Source organism: Mus caroli, unplaced genomic scaffold (assembly GCF_978045245.1).
Source record: "Mus caroli unplaced genomic scaffold, Mus_caroli_1 scaffold_16, whole genome shotgun sequence".
Classification (NCBI taxonomy): domain Eukaryota; kingdom Metazoa; phylum Chordata; class Mammalia; order Rodentia; family Muridae; genus Mus; species Mus caroli.
In genome coordinates, this window is record NW_028227271.1 from 23,001,407 (window position 1) to 23,027,524 (window position 26,118).

Below are 26,118 nucleotides of genomic sequence, written 5' to 3' on the forward strand. Positions count from 1 at the left end.
GTGGTGATCTTTGGTAATTCCTTAGAAAATTTACACTTTTATTCAGTCTCTGTACTCTGTAACTTCTAGGTAATTCCTCTGGTAAATCTTCATCACACAGGGCCTTAGCTAGGGATCTTCCCACCAGCATTTCTGTGGCCATTTGTCAACACACGATAATACCCTGACAACACGTAAGATGCTGTGATTTTTGTTATTTCTCCTGTGGCCTTGACCCAGAATGTGCTAGTCATTTTTACACTCTGTGGATTTCCTCTTCCTGGGAGTACTGTTTCTTAGGCTCTGGATTAGTCTCTTCTTGGGTGACCTTCCAGAGAACTGAGAGAGAGAGAAAAAAGTCTGTTTAGAAAAAAAGATGAGTATGTAAACTGAAATTAATTATTGCTATTATTAACAAAGTCCTACAGTGTTGGTAGCAGCCATAAGGGCTCATTTTATTTTATTTTTTTAACTATTATTGTTCATTTTCTGAGTTTAGCCCTTATAACTGTGATAGGCTAGTGTCTAAGTCTGAACGTCCATGGTGTTTACATGATCACTCTTGAGAATTAGTCATCAGAACTGTGTGATGAGTCTGGCTGATGTGACAGCTGTTGCAGCGAGAGTGTATGCCAACAGTAGTGTCTGACCAGATTAAACCTGTGCTTTTAGCATCTACCATAGTAACTCCGGGTGAGGTGAGGGGTATCACTTGGGGTAGAGTTGTTTGTGATGTATGCACAAGGATTTGGGTTCCATCTGAAGCATCCCTGACCCCCAAAATTGTTAAAAATGTTACTTCAGCTGGGCGTGGCACCGTGCTCTTACCAGCACTCAGGAGGCAGAGGCAGGTGGATCTCTGAATTTGGAGCCAGCCTGGTCTACAGAGTGAGTTCCAGGTCAGCCAGGGCCACACAGAGAAATATCATCTTAAGACAAACAAGAAGGGTATTTCATCAGCCCAACCCTCTATACCTGTTGGGAAGGTTGGAAAACCCTTAATCACAAGTGGAGTGTATATGAAAGCAGAGGTAAATTACAGCTGTCTTCCTTGTCTGTGGGACTGTGCTCTAGGGCCCACAGCAGATGGCCAGGACTGTGGGCAGTACTAACCTCTCTATGTATTGTATGTGCATATGTACATATCTATAGTTTATTGCTCCTGCTGCTGTTTTTGGTGGTACTGGGAACCTCTTGCATGCTGGGTAAGGATTTTACCACTGAGCTATATTTCTAGGATAAGTAATTATATTTCTTTGATAAATTTGATTTTTAAGTTAGATGCAGTAAGAGATTAACAGCAGCAATAGAAATTGAATAATTATAACTTTCCCTAAAGCGACCAGTGTCAGTATTAATGGCTCTGCATCATTACTAAGTTTTAAGATTATTTGGCTATAAGCACTAGGACAGCACAGGGAGCTAACCAAGATGATTGCTGAATGACTAACAGATGGATAGCATATGTAAGTGGACACCCTGGGCAGGGGAGAATGCAAGTCTCCAGAAGGATAGAGCAAAGAGGCCTATGATTTTATTTATTACCTTACTCAGAACAAATGGGACAGTTTAAATCGTATATTTGTTTATTTCTGTAATTTCTACTTTTTTGTATGGATTTTAGAGAAAGAGTCTTGTATAGTCCAGCTTATTCTTGAACTCTTTTTAAAGATTTTTGTTTTGTTTTGAATTATATGTGTGTGTGTATGCCTGTGAGTGCAGGTATCTGAGGGTGCCTGGGGTGCTGGATCTCCTGGGCTGGGGTTACAGGCAGGAGCTCCTACCGTGGGTGCTCAGGCCTGGAACTGGGGTCCTCTGCAAGATCAGTAAGCATGCTTAACCACTGAGCCATCTGTTCAGTCCTTTAAAGTCTTTACATTTAAAAATATGTTATTGTTTATGTGTGTGTATATAATATGTGTATGAGAGTATATGAGTTTATGTGAAAGCACCCTTCTCGGTGCTTTCATCGTACTTAGAGCTAGTACCAACAAAGCAGTACATGTAGTTGAATATACTTCCACTAACACTCTGTAACCTTTGCTTACTCTCCAAGATAGGTGATAATAGTTCACAATTTTGTTCTTTGACATAGTGTCTCATCATATAATGTAAGCTGGCCTGCAGCTTCCTGTATAGTTCAGGCTGACCTTGAACTCTTGATCCTCCTGCTTTAGCCTCTGAGTGCTGAGATTATAAGATGTGCCCCCATGCCAGGCTCTACCAACAGCAACAATAATAATTTCTCCTCCTCCTCCTCTTCCTCCTCTTCCTCCTCCTCTCCCTCCTCCTCAGTTTTGTGAGTGTAGATTAGAAACCTAGCAGAGAGAGCCTACTTAGCTGAGGTTGTGTGGTCATTGAGAGTGTGAGCTTAGATAATGACATTCAGACTTGACCACAGAGCTTTCTTGTAGCAAAATACATTTGTTCATCCTCATTCTCTCCTTCCCTCCTTCCCTCCCTCCCTTCCCTCCCTCCCCCCTTTTCCTCTCCCTCTCCACCAACTTCTCTGTAAACATAAGAGTCTTGGAGCTGGAGACATGGCTCAGTGGTTTAGAGTGCTTCCAAGTTCATTTCTCTGAACCCGAATGAGGTAGCTTACAGCTGCCTGAGCCCAGCTCCAGGGACTCTGACCTCTCCTGGCTGTCGGTGCTCATACACAGTGGCATACACTTTATAGACACATGTATATACAAGTGAATAAAAACAAAGTGAAAAGACAGTCTTCACCATGTAGTCCAGGCTGGCCTCAAATTTTCTATCCTCCTGCCTCAGTTCTAAAGAGCTAGGCTTATAGGTGCTTATCATGCCAGATCAAAATCATCCTGTCATTCGTTAACTGTTACCTGATCCCTATCATGGTCCAGGCATTGACAGTTGAATAAGAATTTATTGTTGTTGTTTTTTTTAAGATTTATTTTATTTATATGAGTACACTGTAGCTGTCTTCAGACACATCAGAAGAGGGCATCGAATCCCTTTTATAGATGGTTGTGAGCCACCATGTGGTTGCTGGGAATTGAACTCAGGACCTCTGGAAGAGGAGTCAGTGCTCTTAACTGCTGAGCCATCTTTCCAGCCCTTATTGTAGAATTTTATTTACTTGTTCTTTTATAACATTTTTTATATTTATTTGGGTGTATATGTGAGGACACACTTGTGGAGGTAAGAGAACACTTTGTGGGCATTTTGTCATTCTACTATGTGTGTTTGAGGAATCACACTCTGGTTGTCAGGTTTGGTGACAAGCCCCTTTTTACCCACTTAGCCATCTTGCCAGCCTGTACTGTGGATTTTAATACAAATATTTATAATACTGTCTAGGAATATGTATTATTCCTAGAAATGAGAAAAGTAATGTATTTATCTGCAAACTCGGATTAAATACAGACGGAAAGGTCTGTTGTCAAGCTTTGGTTATCTAGAGCCTAGACTGTTTTCTTTATTCATCTAAAAGAGCTCTGAACTTAAAACCTGGAGGTAGTGTAGTGGGGCACAGATTAGGGGAGGAGTGAATAAGAATAGATATGAAACTAGATAATCAGGAGAAAACAGTATTATTGACAATTCTGAAAAGGTGCCAGAAGTGCTCTGAGTCGGCGGTTCCTACACTAGAAGCTGGAGTATTCATTTAACTGGCACTGTCCAGTTAAAATTGATCTATATTGTTTTTTTTTTTGTTTTTGTTTTTGTTTTTTTGTTTTCTGAGACAGGGTTTCTGTGTATATAGCCTTGGCTGTCCTGGAATTCACTTTGTAGACCAGGCTGGCCTTGAACTCAGAAATCCGCCTGCCTCTGCCTCCCGAGTGCTGGGATTAAAGGCGTGTGCCACCACGCCCAGCAATCTGTATTGTTTTTGAGAAGAAAAAAAATTTGAGAAAATCTGCAAACTGGTGTGGTGGCTACTGTAGTACCAACACTTAAAAGGTTGAGGCAGGAAGATTTTGAGGTCAGCCTGGGATTATATAGGGAGAACCTGTTTCAAAAACAGAGGAAGGATGGAAAGGAGGGAGCGATAGAGGAAGAAGAGAGAGGCATAGGAAAGGACAAGAATGGAAGAGACTCTCTTCTATGGCACAGGATGATAATTCAAGGCCTGAAAGAAGCAGCTTTGGGGAGGAGACGGGTGTTTTGGCTTGCGGTTCCAGCCCATCAGAGGGAACTGTAACTGTGGGCTTTTCCACCCACATCCAAGTTCCCAAAGTAATACCTCTGAGACTGAATTAATTAGAAATAGATACCTAGGCCAGAAACTTTGACTTGTTTCCACTAGCTCGTACCTCAGGTAGCCCTTTTATACTATTGTACGTCCTGCCGCATGGTTAGTTACCTCTCCTCAGATACATGCCACTGGCTTCCTCAGACTTCAGGGCCTCTGACTCTCTCCCAGAATGCCTCTCTGTACCGGAACTTCCATCTCCCTCTTTCCTGCCTAAGCTAATGGGCCAACAACCTTTTATTAACAGGTGATGCTTCCATACATTGTAGAAGAGATTGGAGCAGCAACAGTATATGGTAGATTGTATTCATAATGCAGTGTGCCAAGAATGGAGTGAGCTTCAGGGACAAGTCCATCCCTAGTGATGCACTTGTGCTTGCTGGACCCTGTTTCCTAAAGATCCTAGCTTCCTGAAATAGTGTACCAGCTGGGGATCAAGTCATCTCACAGTTCAGTCCCTGGGTTGGGCAGGGTGGTGCTTGCCTTTCATTCCAGCACTCAGGAGGCCAGTTGAGGCGACATAGTAAGGCTCTGCCTCCAAAACAAAAGAGCCTCAAGGCCAGTTTTGGCTGACCCTCTCTCCAAAACAAAACCTGCTGGCCTTGTAATGTGCTATGATCCCTTTTTTTCTGTTATAAAGTAACCCTGCTCGGCAGGCTGTTTCCCTGAACAGAGATGAATGGGTTGGAAACGTTAGGCCCAGAGGCTTTAGTTATAAAAGTTTGACCAGCCCTCTCTTGGTCATCATTTCTCTAAGGCTGATGAAAATAAGAGAAGAACTTTGCTTATATTACTGCTCATATAAAAATAGCATTCACTTCATTATGAAGTGAAGTAGACTGGGTTCTGAAGAAGCTTAGTCAGTGAGTGACTAAAACAACCTTTACATGAGATGGTCTCACGGTCAAAACAGTTCCAAAATACATTCCTGACAACTTTCAACTAAAATCCAGGACCTCATCTGGAGATTAGTGTAGGAACTCCACCATTAGCTGTATCTCGTTTCTTTCTATTCAGATGGTTTTGTCCAAGCACATACACCACTGTTTAGGAGCCGACCTTTTCAGTCATAGTTTCCAGTGAAATCCTGTTACTCTTAGTCATTCTCCTCCGAGTCCTTCTCCTGTGAATAAAAGATGGACCTCATACCTTTCCACAAGCTCTGGAGAGTATTTTAAGCTTGGCATGTTGAGACCTGGCAGGCTTGATTAATATGTGGACAGACCAGCACATTAGAACATTTTTAAAGTTCCAGGCCACAAACTGTGTTTTAAATGAGCATTGGCATGTATAAAATTAATACTAAGTGGTGAGCAGCCCAGACGTTCCGATGCCTTTTACACTGGGTGGCTGACTTTCCCGAGGCTCTTTGCTGGCCCTGCATTTGCTTTAAGCAGTGCCAAAAACAGGGCAAGAGGGGGTTTGTCCTTTGCACTCTGCCGCCCTCTGCCTTCAGCAGGCAAAAGGCTACTTTCTAGGTTCTCACACTTGGCCATTTGTTAAGTTTCTGAAAATAAACTGAATTGGCTTCTTTATTTCTTAATGTGATGCCCACAGTTCCTGACAAAAGCCACTTTACGTATTATGGATGCCCCACATGCAAAGCTGGGGAAGGACCCTGCCTGGACAGGTAAGCCATCACTTAATATACTGCCACACTCTGGCTGGGTTGGTGGACAGGTAACCTGTCACTTAACGTACTACCACACTCTGGCATGCATGAAAGTGAGTTTTGTTGTCTAGTTTGTTTGCCAGCGTTGGTGGTCTGTATGTGTCACCTGGGAGGTACAGGGAAGAGCAGGCGTCTCAAGGCCAGACTCAACTACATAGCAAGATTGAGGTCAACCTGGCCTACATAAGACCCTTCTCAGCAAACCAATAATACAAAACCAAAGAAAACAGAAAAACTACTCAATGTTTGAATGATCTAGTGTTTTAATGTAACCTTTGTGTCTGATAATGTAGCAGTCATATCCATAAAAATATAGACATACGTTATATTTTGACCCAGAATTGTTTAAATGTACCAAGAAAATAAATTCTAGTGTAATTAATTTTGTAAATTTGGGCTAATTGGGCTTTCAGCCAACAAGTAGTAAATACTGAGCATGTACCGGGCCCTGCTAAGGGTGGAGGCAACAGAGCTGTTTAAGGATGATTTCTGATATAGCAGTGGTCTGGGCTGTGGGAGTATATGGGTATGTGTGTATGCGCGTGCACGCGCTCGTGCACGTGTGCACTCCTGTTTTAACTCTCGGGAATTGGAAGGTTTTTAAAAAACTTGTTTTACTTGAATCTGAGGTAATACAAATTGTTAGTTGGATGTGGTGGTACACACCTTTAATTCCTTTACTCTGAATAGGCAGGATGACCTCTATGAGTTCAAGGACAGTCTGATCTACCTATCAAATTCCTGGACAGCCTGGCCTTGAGTTTTTAACTGAATAATGGTACAAAGGCTTTACCTTCTGACCCGGCTTCCATGTCTGGAACCATTTCTTGTCGTTTAGTCTAATGTGACTGATGGGTTGTTCAGCTCCTAGAGAGCAGGCAGTGCGTTCTCTTCACCCCCTGTGCTGCTCCACACATTGAAGCAACTCCGGAAATACACAGTGGGCAGATGAATATGGAGCCTTTCTAGATGCCAGCCACTGAAGTATCCCAGCTGTAATGGGGGTTGGGGAGGGAGGGAGGGATGCCCACAGGTCCTTAAAGGCAAGGCTCAACTCCCCTCCAAGAGTAATTTTAGTGGTGTAGGACCGGAGTTATTTCACAGGGCTCCTATAGAGCTTATATAAGTAAGTGCTGAATTGTTGTTACCTGTCATTTAACTCCACCTGACTGCAGCGACAGATAGCGCAGCCACTGCTGTGGTATATGGAGGACAGGAAGGATTTACGCAGCTATTGAAATGCCCTTTGGGAATTGGAAGCACTGCTTATGCCATATGTACTGTCAACTTGACACAGCTGGAGGTACCACGGAGAAGGGAGCTTCAGTGAGGAAATGCCTCCATGAGATACAACTGTAAGGCATTTTCTCAATTAGTGGTCAAGGGGGAAAGGCCCCTTGTGGGTGGGACCGTCTCTGGGTTGGTAGTCATGGGTTCTATAACAGAGCAGGCTGAGCAAGCCAGGGGAAGCAAGCCAGTAAGTAACATCCCTCCCTCCATAGCCTCTGCATCAGCTCCTGCTTCCTGACCTGCTTGAATTCCAGTCCTGACATCCTTTGGTGATGAACAGCAACATGGAAGTGTAAGCTGAGTAAACCCTTTCCTCCCCAACTTGCTTCTTGGTCATGATGTTTGTGCAGGAATAGAAACCCTGACTGAGACACCATATGAATTTTTATTTTTCTGTGTGTGTTTTAGCAACTGTAGGATGTGATTGGTATGGAGTTGAATTTCTGTGAAAATTTTGATCAGGGTAGATCCCATGTTGGTTGATTTTCTTCCTTTCTTTCTTTCTCAAAGATTTATTTATTATCATACATAAGTACACAGTGTCGCTGCCTTCATGCTCCAGAAGAGGGCGTCAGATCTCATTATGGATGATTGTGAGCCACCATGTGGTTGCTGGGATTTGAACTCAGGACCTTCGGAAGAGCAGTCGGTACTCTTAACCGCTGAGCCATCTCTCCAGCCCCCCATGTTGATTTTCTCTTCCCTGCCTTCCTAGCTGGTGTGTGTGTGTTGGTGTTTCCAGTTAGATTTAGGTGGGATAGGTCAGATTTGCACTTGTTTAGGGGAGACTTTTTTTGCAGTTTTATCAAGACCCAGTGATTGTTCCATGCTGCATCCAGTGACTCGGCACTGGATAGGTCGATTTTGCAGCACATACCTTTAATCTCAGCATTTCGGAGTCTGAGGCCCACCTGGTTTATATAGTTTTGACAGGTCTGAACACTACATAGACCATGCTGGTCTTGAACTCACAGAGATCCATTTGCCTAGGCCTCCCAAGTTCTGTGATTAAAGATGTATGCCACCATGTCTGGTATAGCATAAGTTTTTAAAAGATTATTTTTGAGTATGTGTATGGTGTGTGTGTGTGTCTGTCTGTCTATCTGTCCATGTCGCAACTGCGTGCTTGTGCAGGTCAGAGGGCAGTCATAGGTGTTGGTCCTTGATTTCTGAGTCAGAGTCTGTCACTTTTCGCTACTGTGCTGTGTAGCCTTAAATACCTGGCCCTTGAGAGGTTGTTGGGTGGAAAGGGTGGGTTCTCCTGTGTGTACCTCTGTCTCACTGAAGTCCAGGGCTTACAGGCATTCACAACTACATCTAGATTTTTTTCAACATGGATTCTGAGGTCAACAGGCTGTTGTGACAGTGTTCTTACTTGCTGAGCCATGAACCATCAGACTAGCTCCTAAGGTAGTCCTTTTATACTGTAGTGTATGTGTAGGGGTCCCACACACGTACAAAACATGTGCATGTGTGCAGAACATAGCACAGCTTGTGGGTATTGTTTCTCTCTTTCCAACATGTAGATCCCTGGGATTGAGCTCAGGTCATCAGATGTTGCAGCAAGCACCTTTACCTGTTGAGCCATCTTGCTGGCTCCCTAGTGTAGGGTTAGAATATGGTTTTGCCTCCACCCCTCCGGGGTTGGTGTTGGACCCAAGGCCTGCATTGTATGAGGCAAGTACCCCATCACCGAGCCACTGAGACTGGCTTTCTCAGTCACACTAAACAGGAACCTTTAGTCCTGCTACAAGGAAGAGTTATTGAGGTGCTTCCTGTAGCAGGAGGAGCAAGCTCTTAGATAAATAAGGAAGAGGAAGGGAGAGGAAAAGGGAGATTAAAATTTAACTTCATTGCCTGATACCTGCTGGTCTGAATTTGACTGGTTGGTCACTCAGAAAATTGCCTTCTTTGTATTGTTGTGTGTTTTTGTCAGGGTGACCACAGTTGGCAACTACTTTATGGAAATACTGTAAGAATTAGTAGAAGAGAAAGGGAGATTTGCTGAGGCATGCTGAGAGTTAAACAGGGCCCTGGCAACTTCCTGTTGAATTCTGTCCCTTAAATTGACAGTGTAGTGTTTTAGATGTAGGTGGATGCTGCTGTCTGAAAACCAGTGTGTTGCACTGTTTTAGATGTAGCCATGCAGGCGAAGCAAGTCTCTGTTGGTTTATGTTCTTTTGTGTGCATCTGCTAGCACATTGCTTTATAGAAAGGGAAAGAAAGATTCCCACATGAGCTAGATTTTTAAAAATTTTGTTTTTAATCTTCTAATCTTGCAACTGATTTAGCCAAAGGCAGGAGGGAGCCTAAAAGGTTTGAAATTAGAGACACTGTGATGTTTTGGGAAGTTGAAACTCTTGACCCAGGGTATGCTGAAGTTGATGTAGAGGAGGCCAGAGTAGGTTAACGTTTTCAGAACTCAAATTGAGTGTGAATTGAGGTTGTTTATAGGTATGGTTTGCTTCATGTCTGTCTCTATCTGCAAATGGAGCTAGTAAAGTGTAAGACCTCTGTTTTGAGAAACTTCGGCAAAAGTCCCTGAACCAATGCAAATTTATCTTCAAAAATACCAACAAAAATTTCCCCATTTGGCTTTTTAGGTGAGTTGAGGGAATTAACTGTTGTCCTTACCCTTAGAAAGAAATAGACATTCTCTCAAAGTAATTATAATTGACTTTCCACTTTGGGAAGCCCTTGCTTTGTGTCCTTCAGCCACAGGCTGGTGTGGGATCTCTCAGAGTTAATCTCTCTTCTTAGTTACATGGAATCAACTTCAGTGTTCTGCGGCTCCATAGAGGTGTTGTCTTTTTGCTTGTAGAATGGTGAGCTTTCCTTGTAGTTTGAACAAGGTTACAGAGAATTATCCAGAGACATTAGCCACATTGTATCCTTTCAGGGGCTGGAATGGACACGTTTAATATTTTTTATCTTATGAAAGTTTTTGTTGTTTTCTGTCTACTCTTCCAGATTAATCAGAGAAATGATCAGTAGTTCTTCCTTCGTGTTTTGACTAGCAAATACCTTGAACAGCATTATTGAGTTTTTATTGTGTATTTTGCCTGATTGGAGTGTGCATTTCAGTGCTGTTTAGTAGTTTATGCATTTATGCAACTACACCACATTCTAGCATCACATATCAGTGCTGGGACACGGATGGGACACAGTGTTGGATGAAGGCTAAAGACTGATGATCTCTGACTTTATAATCTTACTATTTGTGTTTTAATCAGCGCTAGTTTCCTTTCTTTTGCTATTTTGTGCTTTTAATAAGTGTTGGTTTCTTTCTCTGTAACTCTTACTATTTTGTGCTAATAAGCGCTGCTTTCTTTCTCTCTCTGTTCAAGGATCTCTTGAACTTGGAGAGGCTTGTAACTCATTAACTCTTTGTGAACCAGAGAGAAAAGAAAGGAAAAGAATTAAAATGTTTTACACAGGCAACATGCACAGACACACACTCAAACATACACACATATGCTGGTCAGGTCTGACCTCTTATCTCACCAGCATCAATTCCACAAGAGTTCATGGATGCTTACATGATACACATATACCTACACATATACACATGTACATAAATATAGACACACACATATACACACACATACATGTATGTTCGGTGAATGGGGCTGAGCCCCAAATGCCACTTTATTCCTCTTCTCTGGCCTTCTTATACCTTCTTAGGCAAAAGTTCTTTAGAAAATTACCTCATAGATAAAATGTTACACAAGGGGAGTTACAGAAAGGTGTTGATATTAAGTTCAAAGCAGTGCTTTATTCTGCAAGCTCATTATAAGTTCAAAGCAACAGCTTCCCATGGCCTGGCTTTATCATAGTGCACACCTGTGACTTTATCCTTGGATCTGACCTAGAATGAATGTTTTTCCTTAATTACAATTTTTCCCAAGCCGATTTCTCTTTCTAGTGTAATTGTGAAAGCTCACTGTATTCCTTATTATGCAGCCTTTACTTGCTAATCTATGAGGAGGGGGCACATTCTATTCTTGAGTCTAACTTTATTACATCTTTCTGGCAAAGCAACTAAAATCATCTCGCCAGGCATGGTGGCGCATGCCTTTAATCCCAGCACTCGGGAGGCAGAGGCAGGCAGATTTCTGAGTTCGAGGCCAGCCTGGTCTACAGAGTGAGTTCCAGGACAGCCAGGGCTATACAGAAAAACCCTGTCTCGAAAAACCAAAAAAACAAAACAAACAAATCATCTCTTAAAACTTTCTTCCTAAAATTATTTGAATCAAATCAGGAATTTTATAAAACCATTATCAGGATTATGAAATCATCAGTTTGTCTACATAGCATTAATACACAATAGTATATCTTCTTTGTTCTGCAGAAAATCTGCCCACTAGGGGTGGGCTAATGCCCAGGAATCACTAGACTATGTAACCATGGCAGGAAAGGCTTATCAGCAGCAAGAAGCAATCCTGGGATAAAAGTCTTTGAAAGCCTTGCACTTCAGAGCTTGCCCATCGAGGCCATGCAAAGCTGTGGACCATCTCCGGAAAACTCACTTGCATGCTTTTAGCCTTTCCTAGATGGCCTCTGCTTCTGAGCACTTTGTTTTTGAGGTAGGGTCTCATATAGCTCAGTCTGTCCAGGATCTATTTGTAGCTGAAGTAGACCGTGACTTCCTGATCTTCCTGTCTCTAGTTCCCTAGGGCTGGGATCACAGGTGGGTACACCACCACATTTGTTTTTGTAAACACTTTTCCTTATTTATTATTATTAATTTTTTAAAATTGAGACAGGGTTTCTCTGTGTAACAACCTTGGCTGTCCTGGAACTCTCTTTGTAGACCAGGCTGGTCTCAAACTTAAAGAGCTCTGTTGGTCTCGAATTTACAGAGGCTTCTGCCTCTGTAGTACTGGGATTAAAGGCATTTGCCACCAAGCTCTTCTGTAAACACTTTGCACTTATTTTTATTGTTTTTTTTTTTTAAAGTATGTGTGTGTGTGTGCGTGTGCGCGCGTGCATGCATGCATGCATGCATGTGCATATGCATATGAGCTTGGGTGCTCACTGATGCCAGAAGAGGCATCAGATCCCCTGGAACTGGAGTTACAGGGGTGTGTGAGCCACCATGTGATCCTGGAATTGAACTCAGGTCCTCTGGAAGAACTAGTGCTCTTAATCACCGCATTTTCTTACTGTTGTTATCACCACCACCACCAATATTATTTTACTTATTTTTTGAGGTAGGATCTTATGTAACCCAGCCTATCCTCCAGCTCACTAAGAAGCTGAGATGACCTTGATCTTGTAAGCGTGCTGGGTTCACAGGCATGCTACCAACCAGTTCTGCTTTATACAATGCTGGGGATTGAACCTAGAACCCTAGTGTCTGGAAGGTAGGTACTCTGCTAAATGAGCTGTATCTCCAGCCCCACCTAAGTTTTTTAAAGGCTCATGATGCTACTTTGTCTCATTAATGGTGATGTCAGTCTCTTCCTTTAGTTAAGTTCCTACCTAGCTGATTTACTCATTTTAAGCATGCTCCCCCCAAATATATAACCTACAAGGAGGTAATTTTTGGTATCTTGTGTACAAGGTCCCCATAGTCTTCAGAGTGGAACTATTGGATTTTCTCTGAGAGTGTTGGGATGCACGTCTAGTTTTCCTTGGGTCATGGAATTTTGCTGATAATCTTTGCAAATCTCTCTTTACTAGAATATTAACATTTTCTGTACTTTTTAGACAAACTTTTTTAACTTTAAAATCTTTGTGTTTTATGTGTGCCCTGGAACAATACAGCTCTTAGTAGGAGCCCGGACATCTTTGAACTTAAATTCTAGTGTAGACGTCACTTAATCTCTTAGAGCCTCAGTGTTTTCTGTTGCCTAAGTGGAAGGTAGTAGTACCTAATATCTTACTCCAGAAGTCAAGCAAGTGTCTGAAAGTTACCTTAAATGGCTAAAACTTTCCACATAATACTTAGTGATTTTTTCCCTTAAATCTACGTGCCCTATTATCTATGCACACATATATAGAAATGTTCTTTGCTTAAGGAAATTATCTTTGACATTTCTTCTCTGATGATCTCTGTGAGACTTGATACAAGCAGATTCACATCTGACTTAGTGCTTTGAGTCCATATACTAACCGTTTCTTGCCCTTCAGTGTGTCTTCTGATGATGAATGTAAAAGGGCAGGACAGCTGCTAGGTGTGGGCTGTGGCTTATTGTAAGTATGAGGGAGAGCATAGCGAGAGGCATCTGGAAGGGCCAGGCTGAACTTGACCAGCAGACTAAACTGGGTCCTGTGAGGAGATGGGGAGAGGAAAGGGGAGAGTCAGAAGCCAGGAGGCCAGGAGAGTGGCATAAGCCAAAATGCCTGGGTTATATAGAGAAAGCTAGGGGAAGGATGGCCCAGCTCTGGGCTGGAAATTTTAGGGTAGGGGGCAGGGTATGCCAGCCAGGATGTCCCCCATGAACAGGTACTGGAATTGCTGAGAGAGTCTGGTGGACAGGTGTGCTTTGATATGGCACCGTAGTTTGCCATATGTCTCTGGTTTGAGACCTAACACATACTCTTGAAAATAATACATATAGATTCCCTAGTGCTGTGTAAAATCTGGAAAGAGCCTTTCTACTCCAGCCTGCATAATCTTACTGCATTCTTAGCATCAGGGCACAGCTATTGTCTTTCATCTCTGCCCCAAAGAAGGCTGTGATCTATTTGTTGTTTGTTTGTTTGGTTTCTCAGGACAGAGTTTCTCTGTGTAATCCCACCTGTCCTGGAACTTACTTTATAGACCAGGCTATATATATGTCTTTATAGACTCAGAGACCCATCTTCCACTGCCTCCTAAGTGCTGGGACTTGGATTAAAGTCATGTGCCACCGTGCCTGGCATAGGCTGTAGTTCTTATGTGAGTGTCAGTGGAGATAAGGAGGTACCAGTTAATATTTCAGTGGGTTCTCATAGCTCCAGAGAGTATTTGAGAAAATATTAAGGACTTTTAAATTCAGATGACTGTGGGTTGAGATGTACAGCTGCCCTTTGGTGGCTAGGGACAAAGGATAACAGTCTACAATGTAGACCCATCTCCTTAAAATTATAGTAGCATCCTTGTAGATGTAGATAACTGTCTTTCTAGCCCCATAATGAAGTTTCTAAATGCAGTTTTAAAAATACTGATTTATGGCTTAGAGAGATGGCTCAGTGGGCAAAGTAACTTGCTGTGCAAGTGTGAAGGTCTGAGTTTGGGTCTCCAGAACCCATGTAAAAGATGGGCATGACAGCATATGCCTGCGCCTCTAGCACTGCAGGGTAACCAGGAAGATGCTGGAGCTTGCTGACCAGCCAGTGCCACGGAAATGGTAAGCTTCAAGTTCAGTGAAAGGCCATCTCAACAAAATTAGGTAGTGAAGTGATGGAGGAAAAATGCTCTATATCAGCCTCTGGTTTCCATATGTGCCTGCTTATATAGTCCAGCACACTTACACGTGTACATTCACATCTGAACATGTGTACATGCACATATACCCCACAGACACGCACGCACACACAGACACGCACACAGACACACACACACACAGACACACACACACACAGACACACACTCGCACACACACATGTACACACACACACAGACACACACACAGAGACACATGCACACACACAGACACAGACACACACGCACACATATACACACGCACACACACACACAGACACGTGCACACACACACACACACACAAAGACACACACTCTTCTGGACATAATGTGATAGGCATGTTCCTGTAATCCTGGTGCTAGAGAGATGGGAACAGGAAGGTCCCTGGAACTTGTTGGCCCTTGTCAGCCTAGCTAGTTGGTGAGCTCTAGATTAAGTAAGAGATTGTGTCAAAAAAATAATGTGGAGAGCAATTGAGAAAGACAAGTAATGTCAGCCTTGGCCTCAGTACACATGTAAACATCTGTGAACACACACATAAAATGCAAATCCGAAAGTTGTGTCGTTGTTAGACAGTATTTTGAGGCAATGGGATACATTTCTCTCATCTGCTATAATCAACTGCATGCTTAGAGGAAGAACATTTTTAGTATTACATTCAGTTATTCAGGTGCAGAATTCAATAACTGCATTTATACAATTGTCTGGACATACAGAACACTGTGTGGATGACAGGTTTTTGTAAACCTCTATGAGAGCAGAAAATGGAGATAATCAGGCTCTCCTGTGTGCTTCAGTGACCGTCTTTGGGATTACAGTCATTGTTACCAGATAAAGGTTTTTTCCAACGGAGGGACACAGTTTTCAAAGAGCACAGAAAACACAGGGCAGTTCTGAGGAGGCTAGAGTGGGGTAGCCCAAAGCCTGAGGGATAGTAGTTCAATGCATTGTTGATTTTAAAGAAGTTTGTGACGCTTTATGTTGTGAGTGCATTATTCATGGGGTAAGGTGAACCTTCCCCCTGTATGTTGGAATCGTGGGGGACCAGCTATTCCTTCTAGGTCATTCATCCTGTGATCCTCTTGAAAAGCCAAAGGGGATCTTAAACACAATATAGATGATGTTATAGCGGACCTGGGGTCTTTAGAGAATCAGACCCTCCATTAAAGTACATGTGGCATCTGGCAGAGTCCCCTTATGCTTGTGTTTCTGATACTATGGCCAGAGCCTTAAACCGTCCTCAGAGATGTTCAACCACAAAGTGGCATTCTGACAGTCAGGAGACCGAGTAGCCAAGATAAAGCTGCAGGGTCCTTAGCCCTCTCACATGTCTCTGTGACTAACAGGAAACACTGAACGACTGAGCTCCAGCTTTCCGAGGTTACCTCAGACCTACTCCTTTTCTGCTGTCTCTGTCTGTCAGGCTCTGCACCGGACTGTCCTGCAGCGCTGCTCTTGACTTACAAGGCCAACTCCTTGCAGAGTTCTTTTTGTATTGTCTTTTATACCTCGTCTGTGTTTGATTCATCAGAGTTAAACTGTAGGGTGCTGTGTGGAGGATTGCAAGTCTTCCTCTTTCATTTCAGGGAGTTTTTTGTTTTTGTTTTTTTTAAACAAAGAAATATAGCACCAAAAGAGATACCAAAGTTACCAAAGTTACAGCTGCTCGGTTTGTGAGCCGTAAGAAGCTATGGATTTCCTTATCACACAGTGTTTCTCTCACTAAATGGTAGCTTTTTTTCCCTGAGGTGCTTGGCACTATATTTCCCTTCAAGTGACCAGGAACCTATCATAAAATATTGTATTTTATATGACCCCATATTTTAGTAGTGTAAGTTATATAAATTGCACAAAGGGATACATGTCATTTGACATTTTCATATATGCATATATAATGTAATCTGATGGTATCGACCCCTCTCTTATCTCTTCTCTTTCCACATTCCTAATAGCTTTCCTTGAGCTGGTGAGATGCTCAGTATGTGCTTGCACAAAGGCAGAGCAGCCTGAGTTCAGTTCCTGGGACTCACATGGTGGAAGGAGAGGACCAGCCCCTGAAGGTTGTCCTTTGACCATACACATGCCGTGGCAGACATGCACCAAGACTGACACATCCAACAAGCAGACAGACTGAGAGCCCCCCTCTTTAATTTCATATCCTTCTTTTCCTCCTAAATCCCACAGGAGAAAAAGCAACTGTTTTTATATTTGTAACTTGAAGTTAGCATGCTGTAATGATCTCCAGTTCCATGTGATTTCCTAAAAATGACATAATACGGGCTGGCGAGATGGCTCAGTGGTTAAGAGCGCCGACTGCTCTTCCAAAGGTCCCGAGTTCAAATCCCAGCAACCATATGGTGGCTCACAACCATCCTTAACGGAATCTGATGCCCTCTTCTGGAGTGTTTGAAGACAGCTACAGTGTACTTACATATAATAAATAAATGAATCTTTTAAAAAAAATGACATAATACCATGCTCTAATAGCTAAATCAAACCTGTTTTCCTTATGTGTTGTTGCCGATGGACACCTTAGCTGCCGACAGCTTGGGTATTGTGGGCAGTGCTTTGATGAGCATGTGCACGCAGCACCTCAGTGTGAGCTGGCATTGACTCTTTGAAGTGTGTACAGGAGGTAGATTATGTGGTAGTTGTAGTTTTGATGTTTTGAGGATCATTTACAGTGGCTGTACTGATTTACATCCCTTAGTGCTGTGCCAGGCTTCTTGGCATGCGTCCTTGCCAGCATGTGTTGTTTATGCTGCTGTTTGTTTGTTTGTTTGTTTGGTTGGTTGTTTGGTTGGTTTTTTGAGACAGGCTTTCTCTGTGTAGCCCTGGCTGTCCTGGAACTCACTCTGTAGACCAGGCTGGCCTCGAACTCAGAAATTCGCCTGCCTCTGCCTCCCGAGTGCTGGGATTAACCACGCCTGGCCTTGTTTATGCTTCTTGATGATATTCATTCAAAAAAAAAATGCTTTTGTGGTGGTTGTTTTGTTTCCTTTTTTCCAGTGTAGTATTGATATATGTTTATTGGAGGTAATCTGGGCTGGGGGTGAGAGGGTGCCTGGCTGGCACACACACAAAGCTCTAGGAGTCAATCCTCAGCGCCATAACCCTCACCAGAGTGGACACCGGTACATAACGGGACACATCGGGAAGGCCAAAGGGAAGGGTGAGAAAGTCAGGATAATCCCTGGCTACGAAATGAAATCAAGGCCAGCCTAGACTACATAGACAGACCTGTCTGTGTGTCTATGTTTGTCTGTTTCCTCCCTTGTAAATATATATATATATATATATATATATATATATATATATATATACACACACACACACACACACACACACACACACATACATACATATATATATTGAGAAAACTCACCATCACCAAAGAACTGCTATAGATTTATCTGGAAATATCTGAACAAATTTCTCAAGTGTGTGCCTAAAACATGTGAGCTAGCTGAAAGTCCAATAAGCATTTAAGTCCAGCATCTAGATGCCACCTCAGAACTTTGGCTTCTGTAGCTCCATGTAAAGAAGTTAATTAAATTTCACTAATACTTACTGAGCAGTTGAGCGTTTTCTGTGTAAAACGCTGAACTACTTAGGGACACAGTAGGCAAGGGATCTGGCATTTACAGAACACAGTTCCAGATAGTCCTAATTTACTTTAGCTAACCACCCCCTTTAATCCATGTGGTAGCAGTGCTTAACCAGATATTAATTATCTCATTTTATAGCCCAGGAAACAGACATTGAACTTAAGTTCTTAATCTAAACAGCAGCTCTGGAATTTGAACCTAATTCTCCCTGACAAACAGCCTATGTCCTTTCCTAATGCACGGTGTTGTTTCTATAGAAATATGATGTAGTTCTTGTCTCAGGAGTTTGTGGAGTTTAGGGGTTCCCAGAGCTGTATCAGAAAAGTCTGATTTACTTTAAGGAAGTCACAGGTTCAAAACTAATATTTTATAATAAGTAATATTAAGATGCTGTTTCACTGCTGATGCCGAAGCCATAATGGTAAGATTCTGGCACCTTAGAGCAGACTCACCGAGGGGCACTATACAAGACTCCAGTTATTGTCATTTTTGCCACTATGTTCTGAGAGAAAAAGAAAAATAAGAGCCCCTTGGTGCTGCAGTTAAGATAAATCAAGACCCAAGTGTATGTCTTTTTTACTGACCTAAAGTCAAATGGTATGAAGTTTGTCTTTTTAATGTGTGTGATCCTTTGGCTTTTGTCACAAGATTAGTCAGTCGTTGTTGAGGGAAAAATTAAACAGTCGGCACCATCCCGCACTAAACCCAGCTACTCTTTGCCCCGCAGTCTTGCTGCCTCTTGGTTAGCCCCAGTCGGCAGTTTTCCCTTCTCCAGTTCCCCTGACTTAGAGTTCCCTACCTTCTCAGCCATCTACCCTCTGTGGTCGGGGTTACAATTCACCTTAACCCAGTAAATCAAAGCTCTACAAGCTTATAATTAATCAGTCAGATTTATATATCAATAAATTCTCAATTCACAAGATGCCCAAACAATAATTTCAGAGCCAATTGATAATGATATAAATTGCCCACCTAGATAAGACAAATGTAATTATCCATCCCTTATATGATATTCATAACTACCTGTGGCTATTTAAAGTCACTCAGAATCTGGATTGTCCTGTTCCTCCTCCATCTTCCTTCCTTCTCTCCTTCTTTCCTTCCCCTCTGTCCTGTCCTTCCTTCTCCTCTGTCCTGTCTCTGAAAAACTTTGCTCCGCCTCTCCCCTTTCCCTGTCCAATCACAGGCTTCTTGTTGTATTAATATTTACAGTGATTGGATAGGGAAAATCCTGCTACAAGTCATTACTGTCTCGCACCTCAAGAGTAATCACTGTACTTGTCTGCATGACTGCAGCACCATGCGGCTGCTCACCTGCTTCCCGTCCCACATCCCATTCACAAGCAAATGTAACTCTAGTTCCAGGGGACCTGGGACCCTTTTCTGGCCTCTGAGTCACTAGCACACATATTGTATATTACACACACACACACACACACACACACACACACAGAGTTCTTTCCTGTAATGTGGATTCTAAAGATTAAACTCAGGTTCTTAAGCTTGGCTGTAGCAAGTATCTACAGAACTAGCTTACTGTCCCTATCCATTTTTTTTTTTTTTTTTTTTGGTAACTAATTTATATGTGTTTTGTCTGTTAGGGAGGCTAGAAGATGGTGACAGATTCCCTGGAACTTGAGTTACAAGTGGCTGTTAGTCACAGTGTGGGTTCTGGGATTCTATTCCTGTTTCCTCTGGAAGAGCAACAAGCACTCTTAACCACTGAGCCATTTCTCTAACCCCACTCCCCATTAAATCTTTTGTTTTGTTTTTCAAGACAGGGTTTTTTTCAAGACAGGGTTTCTCTCTGTAGCCTTGGCTGTTCCTATTATATCTAAGTACACTGTAGCTGTCTTCAGACACTCCAGAAGAGGGAGTCAGATCTCGTTACAGATGGTTGTGAGCCACCATGTGGTTGTTGGGATTTGAACTCAGGACCTTCAGAAGAGCAGTCGGGTGCTCTTACCTGCTGAGCCATCTCACCAGCCCCCTGGAACTTGTTCTTTAGACCAGGCTGGCCTCGAACTCATAGCGATCCACTTGTCTCTGCCTCCGAAGTGCTGGGATTAAAGGCATCATAATGCCACCCTGCCCAGCCCATTAAATCTTTTTTTGAAATTTAATTTATTTTATGTATATAAGTACCCTGTAGCTATCTTCAGGCACACCAGAAGAAGGCATCAAGATCTCATTACAGATGGTTGTGAGACACCATGTGGTTTCTGGGAATTGAACTCAGGACCTCTGGAAGTCAGTGCTCTTAACCGCTGAGCCATCTCTCCAGCTCCCATTAAATCTTTTTAAAAAGTAGCCATACAGAGACAAAATTAACAAACTTTGCAATTCTGCACAGGCAAAGCATCCAACTTATTGCTGCTTAGGGAGTTGTAAACATGCCCAGCATCACCACCGCTGGCGTTAGAGCATCTCCATCACTCCATGATGGACCTGTGCCGGTTCCCTTTGCCCCTCAAACCCCAGAACCGTCCCTTCCCTACTCCCTGCTTTTGTTTCTGTGCGTTTCCTTGTTGTGAGCTTTTGTGTGATTGGGATCATACAGTAGATAGGCTTTGCGTGCTCCACAGCGCCTGACTTCCACAGCTGTAGAGGCTGTGAGCTGTGGTTTTGTTTCATGTCTCCTACTGACAACGGTGTGGGATCTCCTGGTGTGCTTATTGTTCATCTGCATGCATTCATTTCTCTTTTAATTCTTAAATCTTAAGATATTCTTATATATGATCTTAATTCCCTACTTAATGATGCTTTGTATCTTCTCTGTGTGACTTTTTCCACCTCTATGGAGCCCTGGCTGGCCTAGAACTCCTTATATAGAGAACTTGTAGGGAGGCTCCTGCCTCACCTCCCAGGTGCTGAGTGCCCAGGTCATTTCATTGCTCTTGATACTATCAGAGGGTAACCTTTAGACTGTCAGCTTTTAGTTTTGTCGTAGTCCAGTTTATCTTACACTGAGCAGTAGAGTCCGCCTGCTCAATACCTGCTCTGGGGCTTTTCTTCTCGCCACTGACTTGTTTTGGCATAACTTGTTAGTCAGTGTGATCATTTAAATTGGAGCTGAGGTCTTGGAGGTTTGTTCTGACCCTGGAGGACTGCTTCTAGCTGCCTCTCCTGGTTCTCAGTGCTGAGCTGGCTACCCTGCGGTTTAGATTGTTATTCCTAAGTAAGAGGAGCTGTTTTTCAAGATGCTTTCAGGCTTGAGTCCCCCAGCGAGTTTAAATAAAAACAGTTCCTTTGTGGAGACCTTGGGAGCTTCCTGTGGATAGTCTCTGCTCTTGGGCAGATCTCTGAGTCATTCCTTCGGACCTTGGCCAGGGGGTTGCTTGTGGTCTTTTTGATTTGCCTCAGAGCGTGGAATTTTTGCCCAGTGATGGTGCTCTGGGCTCTTGGTCTCAGCAGGAATTTAACCTCTTCATCCTAAAGGGGTAAAGGATGAGAGAGGCTAGTGGCTACAACAGGGTGCTCCCTTTGGTCACTTAACTCTTTCCGGTAGAGATGGGGTGTAAGCTGGTCAAGGGATGCTGGTTCCCGTTCCCTGTCAGAGTGTCAGCCTTTGCTCATTTGCAGTGTCTCCTGAGGGGCACTTGGAGAGAGAGCTTTTAATGGTTGCTTCTCCTCGGTGGCTTTCCTTGGCCTTGCTCATTTTCCTGAGAAGTCTTTTGAGTTCTTCTTGTTGAAATCATGGCAGTAGGACTCATCACATAATACCCTAGTTGGGATCACTTTTTTGTTTTGTTTTGTTTTTTTGAGACAGGGTTTCTCTGTGTAGCCCTGGCTGTCCTGGAACTCACTTTGTAGACCAGGCTGGCCTCGAACTTAGAAGTCCTCTGCCTCTGCCTCCTAAGTGCTGGAATTAAAGGTGTGCGCCACCACGCCCAGCTGGGATCACCTCCTGTCTATCCCTTTAGGTTTAATGTTACCACCAATCTCTTAAAGACATGTTATTCATTTATTATACACACACACACACTTAAAAATACTAATCACTTCTCAGCCTTTTGGCTAAGATCAAGTGTAAAAGAAGTACTAAAAGATTGTTTTTAAACAATTTCCGACTGAAAAAAGAAAATATAGTAACTTTAGACATACAATAACCCTGGGGTGCTATATTCCAGAGCGTCAGGAAACCAGCTTATCCTTGATAGTTGTTTTCAAAGTACAATTTCTCTATAGTTTAAGGGTGCCGCTTTTGCCGGGCAGTGGTGGCGCACGCCTTTAATCCCAGCACTTGGGAGGCAGAGGCAGAGGCAGGTGGGTTTCTGAGTTCCAGGCCAGCCTGGTCTACAAAGTGAGCTCCAGGACAGCCATGACTATACAGAGAAACCCTGTCTCAAAAAAAAAAAAAAAAAAAAAAAGCTAAAAATAAAATAAAATATTTGTGTATTTATTTTTTAAGATTTATTTATTTAATGTATATGAGTACACTGCAGCTGTTCAGACAGACCAGAAGAGGGCATCAAATCCCATTGCAGATGGTTGTGAGCCACCATGTGGTTGCTGGAAATTGAACTCAGGATCTCTGGAAAAGAGCCATCTCTCCAGCCCTATTTATTCTTTTTTAATTAACTGATTATTTTATTTATTTATATGCCAAATGTTGCTCCCTTCCTGTCCCCCCTTGAGAAGTCCCCCCCCCATACTCCCTCCTCTTCGACTCTGAGAGGGTACTCCCCCTCACATATTCCCCCTCCCCGGGGCATCCTTTCCCACTGAGGCCAGACAAGGCAATCCTATGCCAGGGGTCTCAGACCAGCCCACTGTCCTCTTTGGTTGGTGGCTCAGTCTCTGGGAACTCCCAGGGATTCAGGTTAGTTGACATTCTTGGTCTTCCTATGGGGTTGCCATCCCTTTAGCTCCTTCAGTCCTTCCCTTAACTCTTCCATAGGGGTCTCTGACCTCAGTCCAATGCTTGGCTTTGAGAATCTACATCTGTCTCAGTCAGCTTCAAGCAGAGCCTCTCAGAGGACAGCCATGCCAGGCTCCTGTCTGCAAGCACAACATTGCATCAGTAATAGTGGATCCCAAGTTGGGTCTGTCACTGGTTGGTCATTCCTTCAGTCTCTGCTGCATTTTTTGTTCCTGCTTTTCTTTTAGACAGGAACAATTTGGGGTCAAAAATTTTGTAGGTGGGTTGGTATCCCCATCCCTCCACTGGAGGCCCTGTCTGACTACTGGCGGTAGTTTCTTCCATATCCCTTCTGTTGGGCATTTTGGCTAAGGGCATCCACTTGAGTCTTGGGAGCCTTCACCATCCCAGGTTTCTGGCACTTTCTAGAGGTTCCCTCTACCTCCCACCCCCAGCAGCTGTATATTTCCATTTATTCTTAAGACAGAATCTCACAGTGTAGACCAGGCTAGTCTCGAAGTCACAGAGATCATCCTTCCACTGGGCTGGCTCCTGAGTACTGGAGTTAAAGGTGGGTGTCACCGGCCAGTTCTGTGTCCTGCTGCTTTTTTACCCTGTGGTGCTGGCAATGGAATCCAGGTCTTCCCTGGTGTAGGTTCATGGGGTAGTGCTTGTTGTGTTTTAAAAAAAAGAAAAGCCAGGATATGTTTGGTAGAGGCGAGATGTGGTATGGGGGAAGGGGGAGAGAGAGAGAGGGAGAAGAAGAAGAGGAGGAGGAGGAGAAGGAGGAGGAAGGAGGAGGAAGGAGGAGGAGGAGGAGAGGCCATTAACACTTGGAGAAGCAGGGAGGGAAATGGGGAGAGAAGTGACAGAGAGGGAAGAGAGGAAGTAAGAAGAGCAAGAGAGTGAGGAGGCAAGCCGCCCCATTTATTGTGAGTCAGGTGTACATGGCTGTTGCCAGGTAACTGTGGAGCAGAGCCTAGATGAAATGCTAACAGTGCTGAGGCATACCCCTAGCCCCTCTTGCTGCTTGTCAGCAGTTTCTGATTTTAAGAATATTCATAGTCCTCTTTCTGTTTCATTTTTATGCCTGCAACATCCATGTTACCACATTCAAAGGTTTTCTTTTTTTTTTTTTTTTTTTTTTTTTGTTTTTCGAGACAGGGTTTCTCTGTATAGCCCTGGCTGTCCTGGAACTCACTTTGTAGACCAGGCTGGCCTCGAACTCAGAAATCCGCCTGCCTCTGCCTCCCGAGTGCTGGGATTAAAGGCGTGCGCCACCACGCCCGGCTAAAGGTTTTCTTTTGGATGTGGATCACCAGTGTGTCCCCTTTTCCTTGGTTAGCTTGGAGCCTTTTCATCTTAAGATACACCGCCACCAAAATAGTTAGCCATTCATGAGACTGGTGTATACACACACACACACACACACACACACACACACACACACACATGTCTTAGTCAGGGTTTCTATTCCTGCACAAACATCATGACCAAGAAGCAAGTTGGGGAGGAAAGGGTTCATTCAGCTTACACTTCCATACTGCTGTTCATCACCAAGGAAGTCAGGACTGGAACTCAAGCAGGTCAGGAAGCAGGAGCTGATGCAGAGGCCATGGAGGGATGTTCCTTATTGGCTTGCTTCCCCTGGCTTGCTCAGCCTGCTCTCTTATAGAACTAAGACTACCAGCCCAGAGATGTCCCACCCACAAGGGGCCTCTCCCCCTTGATCACTAATTGAGAAAATGCCCCACAACTGGATCTCATGAAGGCATTTCCCCCAAGTGAAGCTCCTTTCTCTGTGTTAACTCCAGCTTGTGTCAAGTTGACACAAAACTAGCCAGTAAACCCACTGTTGCTTGTTAGCTACACTATTCTTATTGCCTACACAGGTAACTTCAAAATACTTAGTGTTGACTGGTTGTACTGGGTTTTTACCCTTTTATGGATTTTTATAGTAACTGCACTTAAGGGCTGGGGGTTATAGCTCAGCTAGTTGGAAGAATGCTGGCCTAGCATGCCTGGGGTTATAGGTTTGACCCCCTAGCAGTGGACCAGAAAAGGTAATAATACTTGGGGCTGTTGCCTGCCTTGGGAGGCAGCACTTGGAATGTAGAGGCAAGTGGATCTTTGAGTTCGAGGCCTGCCTCTTTTGTAATGCTTACAGACAAGTGCTGCCTAATGATGGCAGAGTATTCTGAGAATTGTATCAGTAGGTGATCTTGTCACTGTGCAAGCGCATAGAGTGTCATTACAGAAACTAATATGGCTAGGACAAGCAGCATAAACCTAGGGGACACTGCCATATGTGTACTCTCGTGTTGTTGACAGAGTCTTCTGTTCACATGACTGTCTTTTCATTTGGAAAAGGAACTCTCTTTGTTCTAAGGCTTTAAATATAACTGTGCTGACATTTAACGTCTCCTGAGGCTTTACGCTTACTCTCAGGGGTTCTCAGCAACCTTTCAAAATACTTAGGGACTAAGAGTGATGCTTTAAAACATCTTTTTTTTACATTTTATTTGCATTTCTGTATGAGACAGAGAGCAAGAGCCTGGGGAGGAAGGGAGCAAGCCCACGCACCCATGTTGCTGCATGTATGTGGAGGTCAGATGACAGCTCTGGAGAGCGTTCTCTCCTAAGACTGAGGGATCTGAGAGTTGAGCTCAGGTTGTGAGGTTTGGTGGCAAGCACCCTAACTCTCTGAGCCATTTCACTGGTCCAGAGTAGTTCTGTCTACAGCAAGAAGCGGTCAGAAGCGAAGAGCAGGAAGTCATGGCTGAGGTGTGGTTTTTATTGAAATTGTCAAGGGTTGTTGTATCTCCAGAAGTACTGTGTTGATCAAAGGTCTTTAAAAAGCTGAAAATGACGGTGACCCGGATAGCAAGTCTTCTGTATAGTAACCTACTATACCAGAGTAAGTTAGTTTAATTAATAAGCTCATTTGCATCCAGTGAGATAGCCCAGCAGGTAAAGGTGTTTGTCTCCAAGCTAGGTGACCAGAATTTGATACCCAGAACCCACAGGATAGAGGGACAGAACACACTCTTCCTATAGATCACCTTCTGATCTTTACA

The 26,118-nt window shown here is 43.4% G+C and overlaps 1 protein-coding gene and 1 pseudogene across 2 annotated transcripts in view; both read left to right on the forward strand.

Moving 5' to 3' along the window:
• Nucleotides 1–26,118, forward strand: part of Mrtfa (myocardin related transcription factor A) — a 169,762-nt gene that overhangs the window by 26,323 nt on the left and 117,321 nt on the right. The window lies entirely within an intron of this gene.
• On the forward strand, nt 22,178–22,310 carry LOC115029508 (U2 spliceosomal RNA; annotated as a pseudogene).